The sequence below is a fragment of the Scyliorhinus canicula genome, chromosome 9, assembly GCF_902713615.1.
Source record: "Scyliorhinus canicula chromosome 9, sScyCan1.1, whole genome shotgun sequence".
NCBI classification, from domain to species: Eukaryota; Metazoa; Chordata; class Chondrichthyes; order Carcharhiniformes; family Scyliorhinidae; genus Scyliorhinus; species Scyliorhinus canicula.
Window position 1 is genome coordinate 182,151,921 of NC_052154.1, and position 21,060 is coordinate 182,172,980.

The following is a 21,060-nucleotide window of genomic DNA, read 5'->3' on the forward strand; positions in this document are numbered from 1 at the left end:
AAGTACAGAGGGCCAGAGGGACCATGGGGAACACATCCAAAGATCCCTGAAGGCAGCAGGACAGGCCGATAAGGTAGTTAAGAAGGCATATGGGATACTTGCCGTGGCATATAAGAGCAGTGAGCTTGGTCAAGTGCTCGTTAGGCCACAGCTCAAGTATTGCGTGCAGTTCTGGTCACCAAGCTAAGGAAGGATGTGATTGTACTGGAAAGAGTGCGGTGTGGCTGAGGGAGCGGGGAGCCGAGCGGGTGGTGAAGATCAAAGAGAAATGGGAAGCGGATTTGGGAGGGGAGATCAATTGGGGAATATGGGGCGAAATTCTCCGACCCCCCGCAGGGTCGGAGAATCGCCCGGGGCCATCGCAAATCCTGCCCCCGCCGTGGCAGAAATTCTCTGCCACCCGGGAATTGGCGGGGGCGGGAATCGCGCCGCGCCGAGCGGCGAGCCTCCTGCGGCGATTCTCCGGCCCGCGATGGGCCGAAGTCCCGCCGCCGTGGTTTGAACCACCTCTGGTGGCGGCGGGATCGGCGGCGCGAGCGGGCCCCCGGGGGGTGCCCCCACGGTGGCCAGGCCCGCGATCGGGACCCACCGATCGGCCGGCGGGCCAGTGCCGTGGGGGCACTCTTTTTCTTCCGCCGCCGCCACGGACTCCACCATGGCGGAGGCGGAAGAGAATCCCCCAGCGCGCATGCGCCAGTGGTGACCGCACCGGCGCATGCGCGAACCAGCGAAGGCCTTTCGGCCAGCACCGACGCTGGGCGGCGGGCATCAAAGGCCGTTGGTGCCGGTTTTGGTGCCAGTCGGCGTGGTGCCAACCGCTCCGGCGCGGGCCTAGCCCCCAAAGGTGCAGAGAATTCCGCACCTTTGGGGAGGCCCAACGCCGGAGTGGTTGGTGCCACTCCGCTACGCCGGGACCCCCCGTCCCACCAGGTAGGGGAGAATTCCATCCATTGAGTGAGGCACAATGTAGGGTAAACGGGGCCTCCTCTTGTGCAAGGATTAGCCTGATATAGTTTAAGGTGGTGCACAGGGTGCATATGACTCGGGCGAGAATGAGTGGGTTCTTTCAGGGGGTAGCAGATGAGTGTGAGAGGTGTGGGCGGGGCCAGTGAATCATGCACACATGTTTTGGAGTTGTGAAAAATTGGGAAGATTCTGGGTGGGAGTGTTCGCGGTCTTAGCCAGGATAGTGGAGGAGGGAGTGGATCCGGACCCTTTGGTGGCAATATTTGGGGTTTCAGAGAAGCCGGAGCTCATGGAGAGGAGGAAGGACGATGTCTTGGCCTTCACCTCTCTGATTGCACAGCGGTGGATTTTACTGGAGTGGTGGGCGATATCGCCACCGGGGGTAGCGGCTTGGTTGGGCGACCTGTACGACTTCCTGCGGTTAAAGACGATAAAGTATGAGTTAAGGGGCTCTTCAGAGGGGTTGGAGAAAAGGTGGGGGATGTTTGTGATCGTGTTTGAGGGGCTTTTCGTCGCGGGGCGGGGGGGGGGTAAAAAAGGGGAAAAATCTGTACAGACTATATAATTGATTGTTGGGAAGTATGTTTCCCGGGGGGTTTATTTGCTTTAACCTGTTTTAATACACATTTGTAATAAAATACATTTTTTTTTAAATAGAAAGGGTGCAGTGGAGATTCACCAGGATGTTGCCTAAGCTGGAGCATACGAGTTTGATGGCTGGTGCAGACACAATGGGTTAAATGGCCTCTTGCAGTGTTGTAAAACTCTATGACTCTATGATGCTTCTCTGGTGAACCAGCTTAATTGACAGATAATTGCCAGAAATCACCACAATGGTGACATTAAGATTTACTTTCTTGTATTAAATTACTCAAAAGATAGGTGGGGACACGTATGTTTTAATCATTAATCTATAAGATCGCAGAACAGTTGCTTAAAGCTGTTTTCTTTCAATAATACAAGACTGGATATTGGCAAATAATGTGCTAGGCCCAACCATTTTCAGTTGCTTCATCAATGACCTCCCATACATCATTACATCAGGAGCGCCAATGTTCGCTGATGATTGCACAATATTCTGTACCATGCGCGACTCCTTGCATACTGAAGTAGTCCATGCCCCTGAGCAATAAGACCAGTACAACAGTGGCAAATAACATTCACACCACACAAGTGCCAGATAATGACCATTTCCAACAAAAGAGAATCTAACCATCTCCTCGTGACATTCAATTCACTGAATCCCTCACTATCAACATCCTGGGAGTTACTATTGATCAGAAACTGAACTGGATCAGCCATATAAACACTGTGGTTACAAGAGCAGGTAAAGGCAGGTAGTGCTGCGGCGAATAACTCACCTCCTGACCCGTCAAAGTTTGTCCACCATCTATAAGGCACAAGTCAGGAGTGTGATGGAATACTCCCCACTTGCCTGGATGAGTGCAGCTCCAACAACACTCCAGGAGCTCAACAGCATCCAGAACAAAGAAGCTCACGTGCTTGGCACTCCATCCACCAGCTTAAATATTCAGTCCCTCCACCACTGAAGAACAGCGGCACCAGTGTGTGCCATATAAATGATGCACCGCAGCTACTTACCAAGGCTCCTTCGCCAACAACTTTCAAACTCCAAAAATCTACCGGCTAGAAGAAAAAGGGCAGCAGACACATGGGAACACGACCACTTGCAAGCTCCCCTCCAAGCCACACGCCATCCTAATTCGGAAATATATATGGGGCGGGATTCTCCGGAATGGGGAAACGCGATTGGGGGGGGGGGGAGAATCGCTTTTGCAGCCGAAATTGTGGCAGTCGCCAGTTTCAGGCCAAATCGCAATTCCCTGGTGCCTCTACAACAGCGTCAATGCATTTCAGAACGCATGGACAGTAAATGCGGTTGGCATATCATTAGCGGGCCTGACCCGGTATTCTCCAGGGTCTCCGCGATGTCCCGCCTCCACTGGAGTGTACCCCTGACGGTGAGGTTCACTTGTGCTTTTAAAAATCATGACACAGGTGCGGTGGCTGCTGAGGGAGAGCGAGGGGGTATGGAAAGTGTCCAACATCGCCATCAATTGATGGCAGTCTTGCCGCTGGCCGGCGGGTGGTTCTGCCATCGCTGGAGGGACGTCGCATTGCTGCAACCATGCAGCTGCGCAGGTCGCTGAGTGCCCACTGTGAACCTAGGGCCACAGGTCATATGGGTGCCCCCTAGGGCACACCTCTAGGTGTCCTCTGGCCCCATCTGATGGGGATGAGCGTGCTCCAGAAACCAGTGCCATCTTGGTGGCTGGAATGGGTGCGTGTGGGGAGTGAAGTGTGTACATGAGGCTCCCAAGTGTCAATCATGGACCCAGCGAATCTGGCACCGTTTTTCATTGGAATCGATTATGTTCCACATGGTGCCGGTGTTAGCCCCTCAATGGTCGCTGAATCGGCCCAGGTTCGGCACCAGTTTTGCTGTCGTGGAAGCCCACGAATCCTGCCCTGATCAATCAGATTGACTGGCAGCTGTTGAGGACGGGGCGGAGGAAGAAGTTCCACTCTCCGCCTGTTTCCGCTGCCGGCAGCATGTTGTCGCTGTGGGGTGGCATATGTTTAAATCCGCTGGCTTGCTTCTGACTTTTGTAATAGGGGAATGCGAGAAATATGCCGACCACCACCACCACCACCACCCTCTCGTAAAATCCAGCCAATAATCTGAATACCTTGATGAGATTTTTATTGACTAATTAATTGAGAGTGTCTCCTAGATTTAAGACTTGCAGCAATACGCTACCATGTGCCCTAAAATTGGTAATCATCACATTTCATCGTCAACTTAGCGCTTACCACAACTGGATGAAATATATATTGCAGGAAAACTGTGAGGCTTTTTGATGTTTGGTTCTACTGTGGTCATTGGTATCCAATAATATGGCTGGTTTAAAAAATGTTAATGACCATCAAAAGTTAAAACCTTTGCCATACACGACTGTGAATTAAATGTGAGGCTCACCAACAGAACTGATTAGTTTGCAGTGTTGCAGGTTCTCAGTCTCTGCAGTTCTGTCTCTTAAGTGTTGCCATTACTCCTTTCTTCCAGCTCAGAATACACACAGTGCTCTGGTGGGAAATAGTTTCTGCTGACTGAGTAATGTTTGTATTTTCACAATAACTGCCACTTTAAATATTCTTGTTCCGACACTAAATGTAGAATAATGACTAGCTGACGGTAAGTACAAGGCAGTAAGTACATCAAGATGTTCAGTTGACATTATAAATCATGCTGTTGTAGAGTGAGGTAAGGGACGAGGCAATGTTAAATCACAATGGTGATTTATTTAACTAAGAAGAACTTTACATACAGGACACAACTGCTACACAGGTCTTATTCCCTGTACTCCCCAGTTCCTTCAGTGGGTCGGTACAGGCTCGTTGGGCCGAATGGCCTCCTTCTGAACTGTAGGTATTCTACGATTCTAACTCTGACCAAGCTCCAACGGCTCGGCCTAAACACCTTAGAACATAGAACAGTACAGCACAGAACAGGCCCTTCGGCCCTCGATGTTGTGCCGAGCAATGATCACCCTACTTAAACCAACAATCCCCCCCATTAACCTTACACTACGGGCAATTTATCATGGCCAATCCACCTAACCCGCACATCTTTGGACTGTGGGAGGAAACCGGAGCACCCGGAGGAAACCCACGCACACACGGGGAGGACGTGCAGACTCCACACAGACAGTGACCCAGCCGGGAATCGAACCTGGGACCCTGGAGCTGTGAAGCATTGATGCTAACCACCATGCTACCGTGAGGCCCCAAATAACCTGATAGGTTAATGTTCACGTGCTCCATCCCCATGGGCTCTGGGCCTGTCATGTGGCCCGTGAAAGATCACCCCTTGAAGGTGAACAAACCAGATATTCTAGCGACTGAATCCAAAAATTTGACTGAAGCTATGAAATTCCTCCCCGCCATTGATTGTATCCTTTAAATATTTCAAGGGAATTTTAATTCATTTGTTAACCAGTTTTCATGCTGATGCCCCTTGTATATAATGTATTGGGACAAACACTAACGTAGTGTAGAAAATGCATATGATGCTTCACACAGGGGAACAGGACACTAAGGTTCATTTTGATAGGACTTTCGGTAAAGAAATGGGGAGAGATGTGGACGGGTTTGGAAGGGAATTACAGCTGAGAGCTCTGCTACAGATGTGAAGTGGACAGAGGAAAATAGACAGCAGGCCTGTGCCAGTGCTTCAGTTCAAACATTGCTGCTGCAAAATATAAGTGCAGCAGGAAGTTTTCAATTTTTTTGTAACCGTGATGTTTTCACAGATTTGGGTCTGCTTAAGTCTTTTTTTTTAATTAAAGAGAGTTCACACAGGTCAAACATCCTTCCAGCCATATGCTGCAGCCACTGAGGCAGACAGGGGAATTACCTCTTCATGATCTCACTATCCTCACTTTGAACTATCACCACCTGGGGTGGGATTTATTCTTGGGCAGTCAGAAGGGATTTGTCGCCTGAGAATTTACTCTTGGAAAGTGAAGTTGCCAGTTAATCGGCATCGGGCTGGATTTTACGGGCGGTAAACTGCGTGGGCTGCTCCCCCCACCCATCCTGTGCTGAGGTAAAATACGGTGTGATGATGTTGGCTCGACAATCCAGTGTCAACACGCCTGCCTCCATGATGCACCATCAATTGGACTCGAGTCGTAGTGAAGTTCCAAAAAACAGGCTTTAATACGCTAGATGTGAGCCCGGCAGTGGTCGTACAGAGAAAGGCCGACTGCCAGCCAGTACGAGCTCTTATACCCCCACCTTGTAGGCGGAGCTACCAATCTCTCAGCCAATTGGCGGGGAGTCACATGACCAGCCACAACCAATTGGCAGAGAGGCACATGACTTGCCTGGGCCAATGGGCAGCGAGGCTGCTGTACCAATGGCAGCTTGATTCTTTGGTAATATCATCTCTCTAGCCATACTACAACATTCACCCCTTGTTGAGAAAGAAGCGGGGGGGAGGAGTGGTGGGGGGGAGGAGTGGCGGGAGAGGCGGGAGGGGCAGTACAACTGGTAGTATGACTAGAGACCATCCCGGGTAGTACCGAGGTAACTATGGCTGCCCACTGGCCCGCGTCGAACGTGTAAGAAAACCATGCTGTATACAGTGTACAAGGGAAAACAACAATAACCATCGTAATAATAATGAGAACAAAACAAAAAAAACACAGGCAAGGAACATATGCAGAACGTGAAAAAGGTCCATAAGGTCCATCAAATTGACTCAATCAGCCTGATGGGTGCCTTTGGTGTCCTGCCGGACCTGCGCAGCGGCGCCGGTGACGTTGGAGCGGTGGTCGTCCGTGACTCCGGGAGCTGTGGTCGCGGTCCTGTGTCCGTACCCCTAGTCGGAGTTGGTGGTAGCCGGGCCAGGGGGAGGGGTTCCTGTGCGCTGGGTTGCGGGGGCGCTGGGGGCAGTCGGTACTGGGGGGAGGGGGGGGGTGTTGGTGCTGGGGGGGGGGGTGTAGGTGCTGGGGGGTGTGGCCGCACTCCGGCAGGTGCCAGGTTCCAAAGGGAGACCGTGTCTTGTCGTCCGTCGGGATACTCCACGTACGCGTACTGCGGGTTCGCATGGAGTAACTGGACTCTTTCAACCAACGGGTCGGACTTGTGCACCCGCACATGCTTCCGGAGCAGGATGGGCCCGGGGGTGGCCAGCCAGGTCGGGACTGGGGTCCCAGAGGAAGACTTCCTGGGGGAAAACAAGAAGACATTCATGAGGTGTTTGATTCACGGCAGTACAGAGGAGAGACCGAATTGAGTGGAGGGCGTCTGGGAGAACCTCTTGACAGTGGGAGACTGGGAGACACCTGGACCATAGGGCCAGTAGGACGGTCTTCCAGACCGTACCGTTCTCCCTCTCGACCTGACCATTACCCCGGGGATTATAACTGGTCGTCCTGCTAGAGGCGATGCCCCTGTTGAGCAGGAATTGATGCAGCTCATCACTCATAAAGGACCCCCGGTTGCTGTGGATGTACGCGGGGTAACCGAACAGGGAGAAAATGGAGTGGAGGGCCTTGATGATAGTGGAAGTGGTCATGTCGGAGTACGGGATGGCGAACGGGAAGCGAGAGTACTCGTCAATCAGATTTAAGAAATACGTGTTGCGGTTGTTGGAGGGGAGGGCACCCTTGAAGTCCATGCTAAGACGTTCGAAAAGGCGAGAAGCCTTTATCAGATGCGCCTGCTCGGGGCGGTAGAAGTGCGGCTTGCAGTCCGCGCAAATGTGGCATTCCCTGGTTACAGTCCTGACCTCCTCGATGGAGTAGGGCAGGTTGCGGGTCTTGATAAAATGAAAAACACGGGCCCGGGTGGCAAAGGTCTGCGTGGAGGGAGCGGAGGCGGTCCACCTGTGCGTTGGCGCATGTACCGCGGGACAGGGCATCAGGAGGCTCATTGAGCTTCCCAGAACGATACAAGATATCGTAGTTGTCGTGGACAACTCGATCCGCGACCGCAAAATCTTGTCATTCTTGATCTTGCCCCTCTGTGCATTATCGAACATGAAAGCTACTGACCGTTGGTCTGTGAGGAGGGTAAACCTCCTGCCGGCCAGATAGTGCCTCCAATGTCGCACAGCTTCGACAATGGCCTGTGCCTCCTTTTCCACTGAGGAATGGCGAATTTCGGAAGCGTGGAGAGTCCAGGAGAAAAAGGCCACGGGTCTGCCAGCTTGGTTCAGGGTGGCCACCAAAGCTACGTCGGATGCGTCACTCTCGACCTGGAATGGGAGGGACTCGTTGATAGCACGCATCGTGGCCTTCGCAATGTCAGTTTTGATGAGGCTAAAGGCCTGGCGGGCCTCCATCGACAGGGGGAATGTGGTGGATTGGATGAGGGGCCGGGCTTTGTCGGCGTAGTTAGGAACCCACTGGGCATAATAAGAAAAGAAGCCCAGACAGCATTTGAGGGCTTTGAGGGAGTTGGGAAGGGGGAGCTCCATTAGGGGGCGAATGTGTTTGTGGTCGGGGCCTATCACTCCGTTACGCACTATGTAGCCGAGGATGGCTAGACGGTCGGTGCTGAACACGCACTTATTCTTATTATACGTGAGGTTAAGGAGTTTTGCAGTACGGAGGAATTTACGGAGGTTGGTGTCATGGTCCTGCTGGTCATGGCCGCAGATGGTGACATTGTCGAGATACGAGAAGGTGGCTCGTAAATCGTATTGGTCAACCATTCGGTCCATCTCCCTTTGGAAGACCGAGACCCCATTCGTGACATCAAAGGGAACCCTTAAAAAGTGGTAGAGTCGCCCATCCGCTTCGAACGCAGTGTACTTTCGGTCACTCGCGCATTGGAGAGCTGGTGGTAGGCGGACTTAAGGTCCACCGTGGCAAAAACTTTGTACTGCGCGATCCCGTTAACCAGGTCAGAGATACGGGGGAGAGGATACGCGTCCAGTTGCGTAAACCTGTTGATGGTCTGACTGTAATCGATGACCATACGGTTTTTCTCCCCAGTCTTAACCACCAGCACTTGTGCTCGCCAGGGACTGTTGCTAGCCGCTATGACCCCTTCCTTCAGGAGCCTTTGGACCTCGGACCTGGGCACTGTACCGCCTGCTCCTGCTGGCGACAGGTTTGCAATCCGGGGTGAGGTTCACAAACAAGGAAGGGGGGTCAACCTTGAGGGACGCGAGGCTGCAGACAGTAAGGGGGGGAATAGGGTCGCCGAATTTAAAAGTTAGGCTCTGCAGGTTGCACTGAAAGTCCAGTACAAGAAGTGCCGGTGCGCAGAGGCGGGGGAGGATGAGGAATTAATAATTTTTTAAAACCCTCCCCGGACCGTGAGGTCCGCTATGCAGCACCCGGTGATTTGGACGGAGTGCGAACCAGATGCCAGAGCGATTTTGTGCTTTACGGGGTGAACGGCGAGCGCGCAGCGTCTTACCGTGTCGGGGTGGACGAAACTCTCTGTGCTCCCGGAGTCCAGTAGGCAGCTTGTTTCGCGACCGTTGAGGGAGATCTGTGTGGTCACCGTGGAAAGTGTGCGGGGCCGTGTCTGGTCCAGTGCCACCGAGGCGAGTCGTGGCTGGAATTCGGAATCGTCATCCAGGATGGAGTAATCGCTTGCGGGGTCCTCCGTGCTGATCCCAAGATGCCGGCGCCCGTCAGCCGCACGTGGTGGGGGATGAACAAGATGGCGGCGCCCTGGTGTCACACGTGGCGTCGGGGGCCCAAAATGGCGCGGCCGTGGATCACTCGTGGCGGTGGGGGGTGGAGGAAGCGAGGTCCGCGGGCCGCATGGGGCCCTAGAAGAGTGCGGGGGGGGGGTCAGCGGTCGCTGTCTGGAACGGCAGTGACCAACGTGGAGAGGCAGACGGCCGCGTAATGGCCCTTTTTGCCGCAGCTCTTGTACGCACAGAACGTCTGCCTGTTTCTCCTACTGGATTCCCGGGTCATCTGGGCCACTGGCATGTGAACCGGGTGTACAATAGAAATGTTGACTTCAGTGAATACATTGCAAGAAAAATATTGATTGCATTTAACAAAATGTGATTAAAAAAATCAACATCATTAAATAAGACAATATAATACTGACGACAACATAAAGTACTGATTGAAAAAATTGTTGCACAAATTGCAATTGCAATTTTTTTTAAAAGTGCAACAAGATAACTGAAGATGGCGGGGTGGGGTGTGGCAGGGCGAAAGCGCGGGCTTTCCTCTGTTTTCCCGCGCGCGGGGCAGAGGAGGGGGGAGGGGAGGAGTGCGGGGCGTGGCTAGCAATGGCGACCTTTCCCGCGCTGGAGCGGGGCCAGGGAGGAGTGGCAAGGGGGGGGGAGGCCCCCCCCGAGCCGGGGGGAGTCGGAGTGGGGCAGGAGCAGCCGGGTCAGCGTGAACCAGCTGACTTACGGGAGTACGATGGAGGGTACATCGCGGCTAGGAGGGGTCCTAGCCTGGGGGGGGGGGAGGGGGGTTAGGGAGGGACACCGGGTTGCTGCTGAAAAGACCAGAAACGGGAAGTGGAGGACTGGAGAGGTGGGGGGAGGGGGACATCGCCATGGGGAGCGGGTCAGAAGGGGAGGGTCGACCCGGGGCGAGCAGGGAACAGGACATGGCTAATCGGCAGGGGAAGGGGGCGGGTCGTCCCGCGACCCGGCTGATCACTTGGAACGTGAGGGGGTTGAATGGGCCGGTCAAGAGATCAAGGGTATTCTCACACCTGAAGGGACTGAAGGCTGATGTAGCAATGTTACAGGAGACCCATTTGAAGGTAGTGGACCAGGTTCGCCTGAGAAGGGGGTGGGTGGGACAGGTGTTCCACTCTGGATTGGACGCAAAGAACCGGGGGGTGGCGATTCTGGTGGGAAAGAGGGTGTCGTTCGTGGCGGAGGAGGTGGTGGCGGATAAGGAGGGTAGGTATGTGATGGTGAAGGGTAAGCTGCAGGGGGAGAAAGTGGTGATGGTCAACGTATATGCCCCGAACTGGGATGACGCGGGTTTTATGAGGCGCCTATTGGGCCTCATTCCGGGACTGGAGGCAGGGGGCTTGATCATGGGGGGGGACTTTAACACAGTGCTGGACCCCGGGCTAGACAGATCGAGCGCAAGGACCAATAGGAGGCCGGCAGCGGCAGAAGTGCTGAGGGGGTACATGGAGCAGATGGGAGGAGTAGACCCATGGAGGTTTGGTAGGCCGAGGGCGAGGGAGTATTCCTTTTTCTCCCACGTCCATAGAGTGTACTCCAGAATCGATTTCTTCGTGTTGAGCAGGGGGCTGATCCCGAGGGTACGGGAAGCTGAGTACTCGGCCATTGCGATCTCTGATCATGCACCGCATTGGGTGGATGTGGAAATGGGGAGGCGCGGGACCAGCGCCCGCTGTGGCGGCTGGATGTGGGGCTGTTAGCGGACGACGAGGTGTGTAAAAGGGTCCGGAAGAGCATTGAGAGCTATCTGGACTTGAATGACACGGGTGAGGTGCAGGTGGGGATGGTCTGGGAGGCCCTGAAGGCAGTGATCAGGGGAGAGCTGATCTCCATAAGGGCGCATAGAGAAAGAAAGGAGAGGCAGGAGAGGGAGAGGCTGGTGGGGGAGCTATTGGAAGTGGATAGGAGATATGCGGAGGCACCAGAGGAGGGGCTGCTGGAAGAACGGCGCAGCCTGCAGGTCAAGTTCGACCTGCTGACCACCAGGAAGGCAGAGACGCAGTGGAGAAGGGCACAGGGCGCGGTCTATGAGTATGGGGAAAAGGCGAGCAGGATGCTGGCACACCAGCTTCGCAAACGAGATGCGGCTAGGGAGATTGGGGGAGTGAAGGAGAGGGGCGGGAAGGTAGTGCAGAAGGGGCAAGAAGTGAACGGGGTCTTCAGGGATTTTTACAAGGAGTTGTATCGGTCTGAGCCGCCGACAAGGAGAGGGGGAATGGAGGACTTCCTAAACAAATTGAGGTTCCCAAGGGTCCAGGAGGGGCTGGTAGAAGGGCTGGGGGCGCCAATAGGGCTAGAGGAGCTAGTCAAGGGAATAGGTCAGATGCAAGCGGGGAAGGCGCCGGGGCCAGATGGGTTCCCGGTGGAATTCTATAAGAAAAATGTGGACTTGGTGGGACCGGTACTGGTACGAGCCTTTAATGAGGCGCGAGAGGGGGGGGTTCTGCCCCCGACAATGTCGCAGGCTCTGATCTCCCTGATATTGAAGCGGGATAAAGACCCCGTGCAGTGCGGGTCCTACAGGCCTATCTCGCTTCTGAACGTGGATGCCAAGTTGCTGGCAAAGATCCTGGCAGCTAGAATAGAGGATTGTGTGCCAGGGGTAATCCATGAGGACCAGACGGGGTTCGTGAAGGGGCGGCAGCTCAACACGAACGTGCGGAGATTGCTGAATGTAATTATGATGCCGGCAGTGGAGGGGGAGGCTGAGATAGTGGTAGCGCTGGACGCGGAGAAGGCATTCGATAGGGTGGAGTGGGAGTACCTGTGGGAGACGTTGAAACGGTTTGGGTTTGGGGAAGGGTTTATTAAGTGGGTGAAGTTGCTCTACTCGGCCCCGACGGCGAGTGTAGTGACAAACGGGAGGAGGTCGGAGTATTTCGGGCTCCACCGAGGGACCAGGCAGGGATGTCCCCTATCCCCCCTACTTTTCGCACTGGCGATTGAACCGTTGGCGATGGCACTGAGGGGTTCAGGGGGGTGGAGAGGACTGACTAGGGGAGGGGAGGAACATCGAGTATCGCTGTATGCGGATGATCTACTGCTGTACGTGGCAGACCCAGAAGGGGGAATGCCGGAGATAATGGAACTATTAGCAGAGTTTGGGGACTTTTCGGGGTACAAATTAAATTTGGGCAAAAGCGAGGTTTTTGTGATACACCCGGGGGACCAGGGAGAGGGTATTGGGAGACTCCCCTTCAAGCGAGCAGGAAAGAGCTTTAGGTACTTAGGGGTGCAGGTGGCAAGGAACTGGGGGACCCTCCACAAGTTGAACTTTTCCAGGCTGGTGGAACAGATGGAGGAGGAGTTTAAGAGGTGGGACATGGTACCGTTGTCGCTGGCGGGGAGGGTGCAGTCAATCAAAATGACGGTCCTCCCAAGGTTCTTGTTTTTATTTCAGTGCTTGCCCATCTTCCTCCCTAGGGCCTTCTTCAAAAAGGTGACGAGTAGCATCATGAGCTACGTGTGGGCGCACGGCACCCCAAGGGTGAGGAGGGTCTTTTTGGAGCGGAGTAGGGACAGTGGAGGGCTGGCACTGCCCAATCTCTCGGGGTACTACTGGGCGGCAAATGTGTCAATGGTGCGCAAGTGGATGATGGAAGGGGAGGGGGCAGCTTGGAAACGAATGGAGAGGGCGTCCTGTGGCAACACAAGCCTGGGGGCCCTAGTAACGGCACCATGGCCGCTCCCCCCCACGAGGTACACCACGAGCCCGGTAGTGGCGGCCACCCTCAAGATATGGGGGCAGTGGAGGCGACACAGGGGGGAAATGGGAGGTCTGTTGGCGGCGCCAATAAGAGGGAACCATAGATTTATCCCGGGGAACATCGACAGGGGATTTCAGAGCTGGTACAGGGTGGGCATACGGCAGCTGAAGGACCTGTTTATAGAGGGGAGGTTTGCGAGCCTGGGAGGGCTGGAGGAGAAGTTTGAGCTCCCCCCGGGAAACATGTTCAGATATTTACAAGCGAAGGCATTTGCTAGGCGGCAGGTGGAGGGGTTTCCCCTGCTCCCCAGTAAGGGGGCGAGTGATAGGGTACTCTCGGGGGTCTGAGTCGGAGGGGGGAAGATATCAGACATCTACAAGATAATGCAGGAGGCGGAAGAAGCATCAGGGGAGGAGCTGAAAGCCAAGTGGGAAGGGGAGCTGGGAGAGCAGATAGAAGACGGGACGTGGGCGGATGCACTGGAGAAGGTCAATTCTTCCTCCTCGTGTGCGAGGCTGAGCCTCATTCAATTTAAGGTGCTGCATAGAGCTCACATGACGGGGACAAGAATGAGCCGGTTCTTTGGGGGTGAGGACAGGTGTGTCAGATGTCTGGGAAGCCCAGCGAACCATGTGCATATGTTCTGGGCATGTCCGGTGCTGGAAGGGTTCTGGAAGGGGGTGGCAAGGACGGTGTCGAAGGTGGTGGGGTCCAGGGTCAAACCAGGATGGGGGCTTGCGATCTTTGGGGTCGGGGTAGAACCGGGGTACAGGAGGCTAGGGAGGCCGGAATACTGGCCTTTGCGTCCCTAGTGGCTCGACGAAGGATATTAATTCAATGGAAGGACGCGAGGCCTCCAAGCGTTGAAACTTGGATTAACGATATGGCTAGCTATATTCAGCTAGAAAGGATCAAATTTGCCCTGAGAGGGTCGGTACAGGGATTCGCCAGGCGGTGGCAACCTTTCCTTGACTTTTTAGATCAGAGATAGACGTTCGGGGTCGTGGCAGCAGCAACCCGGGGGGGGGGGGGGGGGGGGGGGGAGGGGGGGGGGGGAGGGAGGGGGGGGGAGGGGAGGGGGGGGGAGGGGAGGGGGGGGGAGGGAGGGGGGGGAGGGGAGGGGGGGGCAGCAAGGGTCGTGGGGGGACACGCACGACTGTAACGCGGGCAAGCCTGCTCGCTGCTCATGTCTGAAACTGTAGGCTGCCTTGGTTGTTACGGTTGCCGGGGGGGGGGGGGGGGGGGAGGACTGGTGCGCGCGAGAGGGCGGGCGAGGGAGGGACATTTGCCTAGAGGGATTGTGTTGTAAATAATTTAAAAATTAGTAGGGGTAAATGTCTGTATGGAAAAACTCTTTCAATAAAAATTATTTTAAAAAAAAAAGTGCAACAAGATGCACTTTAAACATTAAATTTAATAAAAAAGCAGTTAAAATACTGACTGTAATAAACAAAGTTAAATTAATATTATTAATATTAATTTAACTAATTAATATTATTCCACTCTTTGATGCCATTGAGCCTAGTCCTCATGCTGATTCTGCTCTGTTCTCTATGTGTTCTTGCTTACAGTTATTACTAAATATCTGGTTTCTTCACTGCCATCACTGCCATTTTTACCATCTGTGCCTAATGCTGCTGTTGGAGAAATACATTTTGCCCCAAAAACAGCCTTCATTTTAGTTCAGGCTACGAACACGAAGTGCTTATTTCGAATGACCTTGAGTTCATTATCCTTTTCACGTTATATTATATTGAATATTCTGGATATACGGTAGGCTATTTTGACAAGTACCAGTGTGGGGAGTTCAGTGTCGCTGGCTCAGCTAAGCCTCTGATTGTATGTTGCCAAGGTCAGCAGTCTACTGTCAGCTCACAGTCAGAGCAATCTTACAAATATACTGAGTGGACTGTTCCTCCTCAATCAGAATTGACAGTGATGGATTAGTTCTTGCGTTATGCAATCATTGCGTTATGGGGCATCAGAAACCTTTTTTTCGTTCTCTAAATTCACGGATAAAGTGTAGGAACTAAGCTGCTGCCATTACTGCTTGGTTTTGGATTATTTGTGGACTCCTAGGGGGTATTTTCATAGAATCATAGAATTTACAGTGCAGAAGGAGGCCATTCAGCCCATCAAGTCTGCACCGGCCCTTGGAAAGAGCACCTCCACCCAAGCCCCACGCCTCCACCCTATCCCTTTTATCTCCATAACCAAACCTAACCTTTTTGGACACTAAGGGCAATTTTCCGTGGCCAATCCACCTAACCTGCACATCTTTAGACTTTAACCAAATCAATGGATGGATTTGCATCTGTTTGGGGATGGAAGTCTTAAAAATCAAAATCCCAACCCGAATCTGCCTCTTTCTAGTTTAACTAAGGTAAAAGTAGAGCCAGTAAACAACTTGTTCCAGGGAGGTGATGGAACTTTAAATGTGAGAATCAGGCCGTGAGCCTCACTGTTATACTACTTTTTGGCTTTAACGGCGACAGGAAATCTGACAGTTCCAATCAGACAGGACTGTCGTCTTTAGAAGATTTGTGCCCTTTTACGTAGATTTTGGAGCCAGTGTTTCAGCCTGGACAATTACTGCTCTGCCCACCCTCCAGCCCCCACAATGTCGGCATCCCTCCCCTCAGCCTCCCATGCCCTTCCCAGACCCAACACCTGACTCCCCGTCCTAGTCTCGCTGGGAATTGAGCCTAGAACTGGAATTGACCCCCTTGCCCCGTCCCCCAATCAATCCCTGTTTCCCCCCTCCCCACCCTGCTTCCCAGGGATTGATACCCCCAGATTGAGTTCTCAATCCCACCCCAACACCTCCTCCAGGATCAACCCCACCTCCCTACCGAGATTGTTTCTTCTTCATATGGACCTACCTGTCTTTGTTGCCTCTGTTGAGTGTGCCTCATCTGACTGGAAATCACAGCAATCAACTATAAGACCATCAGATGCAAGAGCAGAAGTAAGCCATTTGGCCCATCTAGACTGCCCCGCCATTCAATGAGATCTTGAATGATGTCCCCAACTCCTCTTTCCTGCCTGATCCCCATAACTCTTCATTCCCCTCCTGCCTTTGGAGAGGTGAACCGCTCATTGACATCAAGCAGCATACGGGGAGTCCAAACTTCCCATTTCCCAGTCATTTCTGCCTCACCCCCACCTCACTCCCAGTGGGTCAGATCATTGAAGCCTCGGCCCTATGGGTTGAAAACTAGGAAACTCCTGCATATGGGTAAAACCAGAAGAAGTCGGTGTATGACCTCAAACTATGTGTTTAAGAAATGTCCTGGTACTATTGTGGTAGGAGATGTCAGCATTGTATTAGATGTTTTCAAAACGTCTCCTCCACGTTACCAGGAACTGTGAAGCTTCTATTGTAGAATATGCTCTGGCAGCCCCAGCAGATTGTCACGAGTGCTTTGTCTGACCTGAGTTGAAGAAATATTAAGGGATATGGGACAAAGGTGGATCGTAGAATCCCTACAGTGCAGAAAGAGTCCATTTGGCCATTTAGTCTGCGCCAACCCTCTGAAAGATCACCCGACCTAGCACCACTGTCCCACCCTATCCCGAGATATGTCCTATACAGAAAAAACAGGACAAATCCAACCCGGCCAATTACCACCCCACCAGTCTACTCTTGATCAACAATAAAGGGATGGAAAGGGTCATCGGCAGCGCTATCAAGCAGCATTTACTCAGTAACAACCTGCTCACTGATGCTCAGTTTGGATTCCGCCAGGGCCACGCAGCTCCTGACTTCATTACAGCCTTGCTTTATACATGGCAGTGCCTGGGGTTGAACTCCAGAGGTGAGGTGAGAGTGAGTACCCGCGACATTAAGCCAACATTTGAGCGAGTCTGGCATCAGGCCCTAGGAAGACTGGAATCAATGGGAATCAGGAGGATTGTCTGCTGGCTGGAGTCATACCTATCACAAAGGAAGATGGATATGCTGGTTGGAGGTCAATCACCTCAGCTCAAGGAGTTCCTCGGGATAGTGACCGAGGCCCAACCATCCTCAGCTGCTTCATCAATGACCTTTCTTGCATCATAATATCAGTGGGGATGTTTGCTGATGAACGAGTTTTCACAGGGTAAAATGACAAAATGTGATTCCCGAATCTCCAGAAAACCCCAGCAAATCCTGTACAATGAAAATGAAATTTTACTTCTTCAGTCACCATAAGTGAATAGCTTTGATCATGGCTAACACCCCTAATAGCGGAGCAGTTTTACCACAAAACGCATTCACGCAACCAATTTAAGTTGTGAATTAGTCGAGGAAATGCTAAATACCGAGAGTGGAAAGGAAACTTTAGTTCCTAAATTGTGCAGTAAAAACTGTTGAAATGTAGGGTCAACTGCTGGGACTACACTTAGTAATGGACATTGTCCTCTCAGCAAGGGAAGCAGGGTGGAATTGTGGGAACAGTGGTGGCGAGTCCTGGTGGGGGAGGACTTTGGTTTGTGAGGGTTGGAGGGGCGTAGCTAGCACGGGGGATTGGGGGGGGTGGCCATTGCCACGAGGGACCCCTCCTTTGGCCACAGAATGCTCAGTTTGGAGCCCCCTCTCTCCCCAAAGCCAGCAATGAATCTGCCAGGGTTCAACAGGCATGGCAGAGGCTGCACAGATCAGATCAAATACGGCATAGATCAAATACTGCATAGGTCAGATCGAATACTGCAGAGAAATAAATAGGTCAGAAATACTGCGACAAATAAAATCTTCAAAATGGGATTATTCAAAGGAAGATTATTCAAAAGGAAAACAGAAAAATTATGATAATGCTCAGCAGGCAAGACAGCACCTGTGCAGAAACACAAGTCAACCAATCATTGTTTCAGGTTTCAGTCCTTTCCCCCTTCCACAGGACTGGGGGCCGGTTTAGCTCAGTTGACTGGACAGCTGGTTGGTGATGCCGAGCGAGGCCAGCAGTGTGGGTTCAATTCCCGTACCGGCTGAGGTTATTCATGAAGGTCTGCCTTCTCAACCCTTGCCCCTTGCCTGAGGTGTGGTGACCCTCAGATTAAATCACCACCAGTCAGCTCTCCACCCACAAAGGGGAAAACAGCCTATGGTCATTTAGGTCTATGGTGACTTTATCGTACCTCAGGATGGTCACCATGGCGGGGGCAGAAGAAAAAGAGTGCCCCCACGGCACAGGCCCGCCTGCCGATCGTTGGGCCCCGATCGCGGGGCAAGCTACCGTGGGGGCACCCCCCGGGGTCAGATCGCCCCGTGCCCCCCCTCCCCCAGGACCCTGGAGCCCACCCGCGCCGCCAATCTCGCCGGTCAGGTAGGTGGTTTAAACCACGCCGGCGGGAAAGGCCTGTCAGCGGCAGGACTTCAGCCCATCGCGGGCGACCGGCGCGGCGCGATTCCCGCCCCCGCCGATTCTCGGGTGGCGGAGAATTCCGTACACGCCGGGGGTGGGATTGACGCTGGCCCCGGGCGATTCTCCGACCCCCCCGGTGCTCTATGACTGCAAAGGATGTTTTGGTTTTTTTTGTTTTTGGGTTCCAGAATCTGCAGCATTTTGCATTTTGTTTCAGAAGAAAAGGAACACAATTCCTCACACTCACATTAATGTGAAAGTGATTAGTTAAGTGCTGCACAAAACTGTCGAAGAACATCAGCTCTGAAGTGTTCAGAAAAACTCCCTTTCAGTAGAACTGCAATTCTAATCCTTTCTCTCCCTCAATGAATAGAAACTAACTTGAGTGTTTTTTTAATAGTTTTTTTTACTTAATTCCCTCTGAATTCATTCTCCTTTATAAAGAGCTTCATCCTCTGATGCCTTTGGCTATCATCCTACAGTAGCTGTTTTTTTTTGCCTGCCAGCAATGATTCTCTGATGTTTCAGATGTGTCTCTTCAATCAAAAGTTTTGCTCTTGAGTTGTTTGAACTTGTTGGTGAGGTCTGAAATCAAGATTTACCTGATTTTGCATCAGGCCCGCAAAGGAAGTTAATCGCGTTAATGAAAAAGTTGATGTGGTGCTCTATAAAACTCAAGAAAGAATGGAAATGCAGTGACAAAAGGTGGACAAAACAGCTACATTATTGGCTTTAAACAATGAAAAATATGTATATTCCTGCCCCGTTGTAAAGGTCTCCCGTGTAGCCAAAACCAAGACATAATCAAAGCCAATTTCGAAGCATCATTTATTTAAAGTTCTCTCATGGGTTGTGGGCGTAGCTGGGAAAGCCAGCATTTGTTGCCCTTTGCTAGGGGCCATTTCAGGGAGCAGTTAAGAAGCAGCCACATTGCTCTGGGTCTGGAGTCACATCCAGGCCAGACTAGGTAAGGACAGCAAATTTCCTCCCCTGAGGGACATGAGTGAACCAGATGAGATTTTATGACACTCAAAAATAGTTTCAAGGTCACCATTACCGAGGCTACTAAATTGCCCTTAGTGTCCTAAAAAAAAGGTTAAGTGGGGGTTGCTGGGTTATGGATATAGGGTAGATATATGGGCTTGAGTAGGGTGATCTTTGCTCGGCACAACATCGAGGGCCGAAGGGCCTGTTCTGTGCTGTACTGTTCTATGTTCTATGTTAAACCGAATGTAGATCCCACCAGCTGCTGGGGGATTTGAACCCGTGCAGCCAGAGGCTCCGGATATCACCACTGCGCCACTATCTCCCGATTGCACACTGACGTGTGAATTAATGAATAAATGCTGTAATGATAAATTATCATTTATTATTCAGAGCTAATATAATTTTAAAATTGCATTATGAAACAGTTGAGCTGCTGAAGATCATACACAACATATCAAAAACAGAGGGGTCTGAGTGTTCTAATGATATTACACCTGAAGGTGGCACTGTAAGCACAACATTGTGACCCCCATTGGGCGGACGAGAGAATGACCAATGTCGGACACAGTTTTTAAAAATGGAGTCACAGCTAACATGAGTAATTGGGGGTTTGTTTCATCTGAAATCTGGCTCGAAAGGTATTGGGCTGGATGGTAAAGGTTCACTGCTCTTTACCGCTTTGGAATAGTTTATGTTGGAAGTCATGGTCGCATTTTTAGTTTTTTGCAGTGTCTTTCAGTTCCAAGGTAACTGACCTGTTAGTTTTAGCCTGAGTGTAAAAGACTGATCATGCAAAATATTCCACCTTTCAAAGAATTTAGAAAAACAAGGTGGTAGTTGCAGTATCCGTGCAGAGTGAACACACATGGAACGGTCAGCTGGATGGAATAACACTGTTATTCTCAGTACATAATAACTCTCCAGTCGACAAAGGGTCTCCCTCCTCGACCTGCACCGAGGTCGGGGTTTCTGTACTATGAGGGCTCCCCTCGTTAAAGGGAAATCCCGCTCTGTTACTGGTGAAGTTCATATTCATAGTTCATAGAGGTCACGGGGGATCGGATGGTCCATACCCTGTGACCTCCATGGGGGTTGTAGCACTTCTCCGACGCCCCCAGGTCCAGAGTGGAGTCCACTCTGTGGACTGATGTGAGGGTCCCCTCACTCTCTTCGTCCGGGAATGGCGCTCTGACATCGTGAACGTGCCTGTGGAGGTGGTACACATGTTGATTTGACTCCTGGCTTGTGCTCGCACCTTGTACGAGTCCGGCCTGGACTGCAACAACACGACGTCTGGGTGTTATGTGGACATATACTGAATCCACCAGGGTGAAACCCCACAAAGGCGTGCAACGAGCTGAGTGTGCCTCGGTGTTGTCTGCGGTGGACCTTCCCAGCAATGTCCAGGATGACCAGGCTCATGGGTGCAGTGGAGGTGTCCCATCAATAATTCAGCCAGTGTAAACCCCGCCATAGAATGCAGCATGGTCCGATTGCAGAATAAGATTGTGCCAATCAAATATCCCAAGTTCCAGAGGTTTGCTTCCTCATGCCTTGTTTGAACGTTTGCACCGCCCGCTCAGTCAATCAATTGGGGGCGGGTGGCCCAGGGATGTGCGTACGTGATAAGTCCCATTTGCGGTCATAAAAGAGCCAAATTCAGGGCTTGTAAAAGCCGCCTCACTGTCTAAAACCAACATCTTGTGCCACCCCGGCCATTCCCACGGCTAGAGTGCCGCTGCCGGGGGCAACGTCTGATGCTCTTGGCAGGGCACATAACGCTGGGCGACCTGCTCAATGTGGGCATCGATTCCGGATGACCAGACGTGTCTGC

The 21,060-nt window shown here is 52.3% G+C and overlaps 1 protein-coding gene across 1 annotated transcript in view; it reads right to left on the reverse strand.

Annotated features, from left to right (window-relative positions):
- Positions 1–21,060, reverse strand: part of c9h11orf49 (chromosome 9 C11orf49 homolog) — a 348,746-nt gene that overhangs the window by 106,128 nt on the left and 221,558 nt on the right. The gene's annotated exons all lie outside the window — the stretch shown is intronic.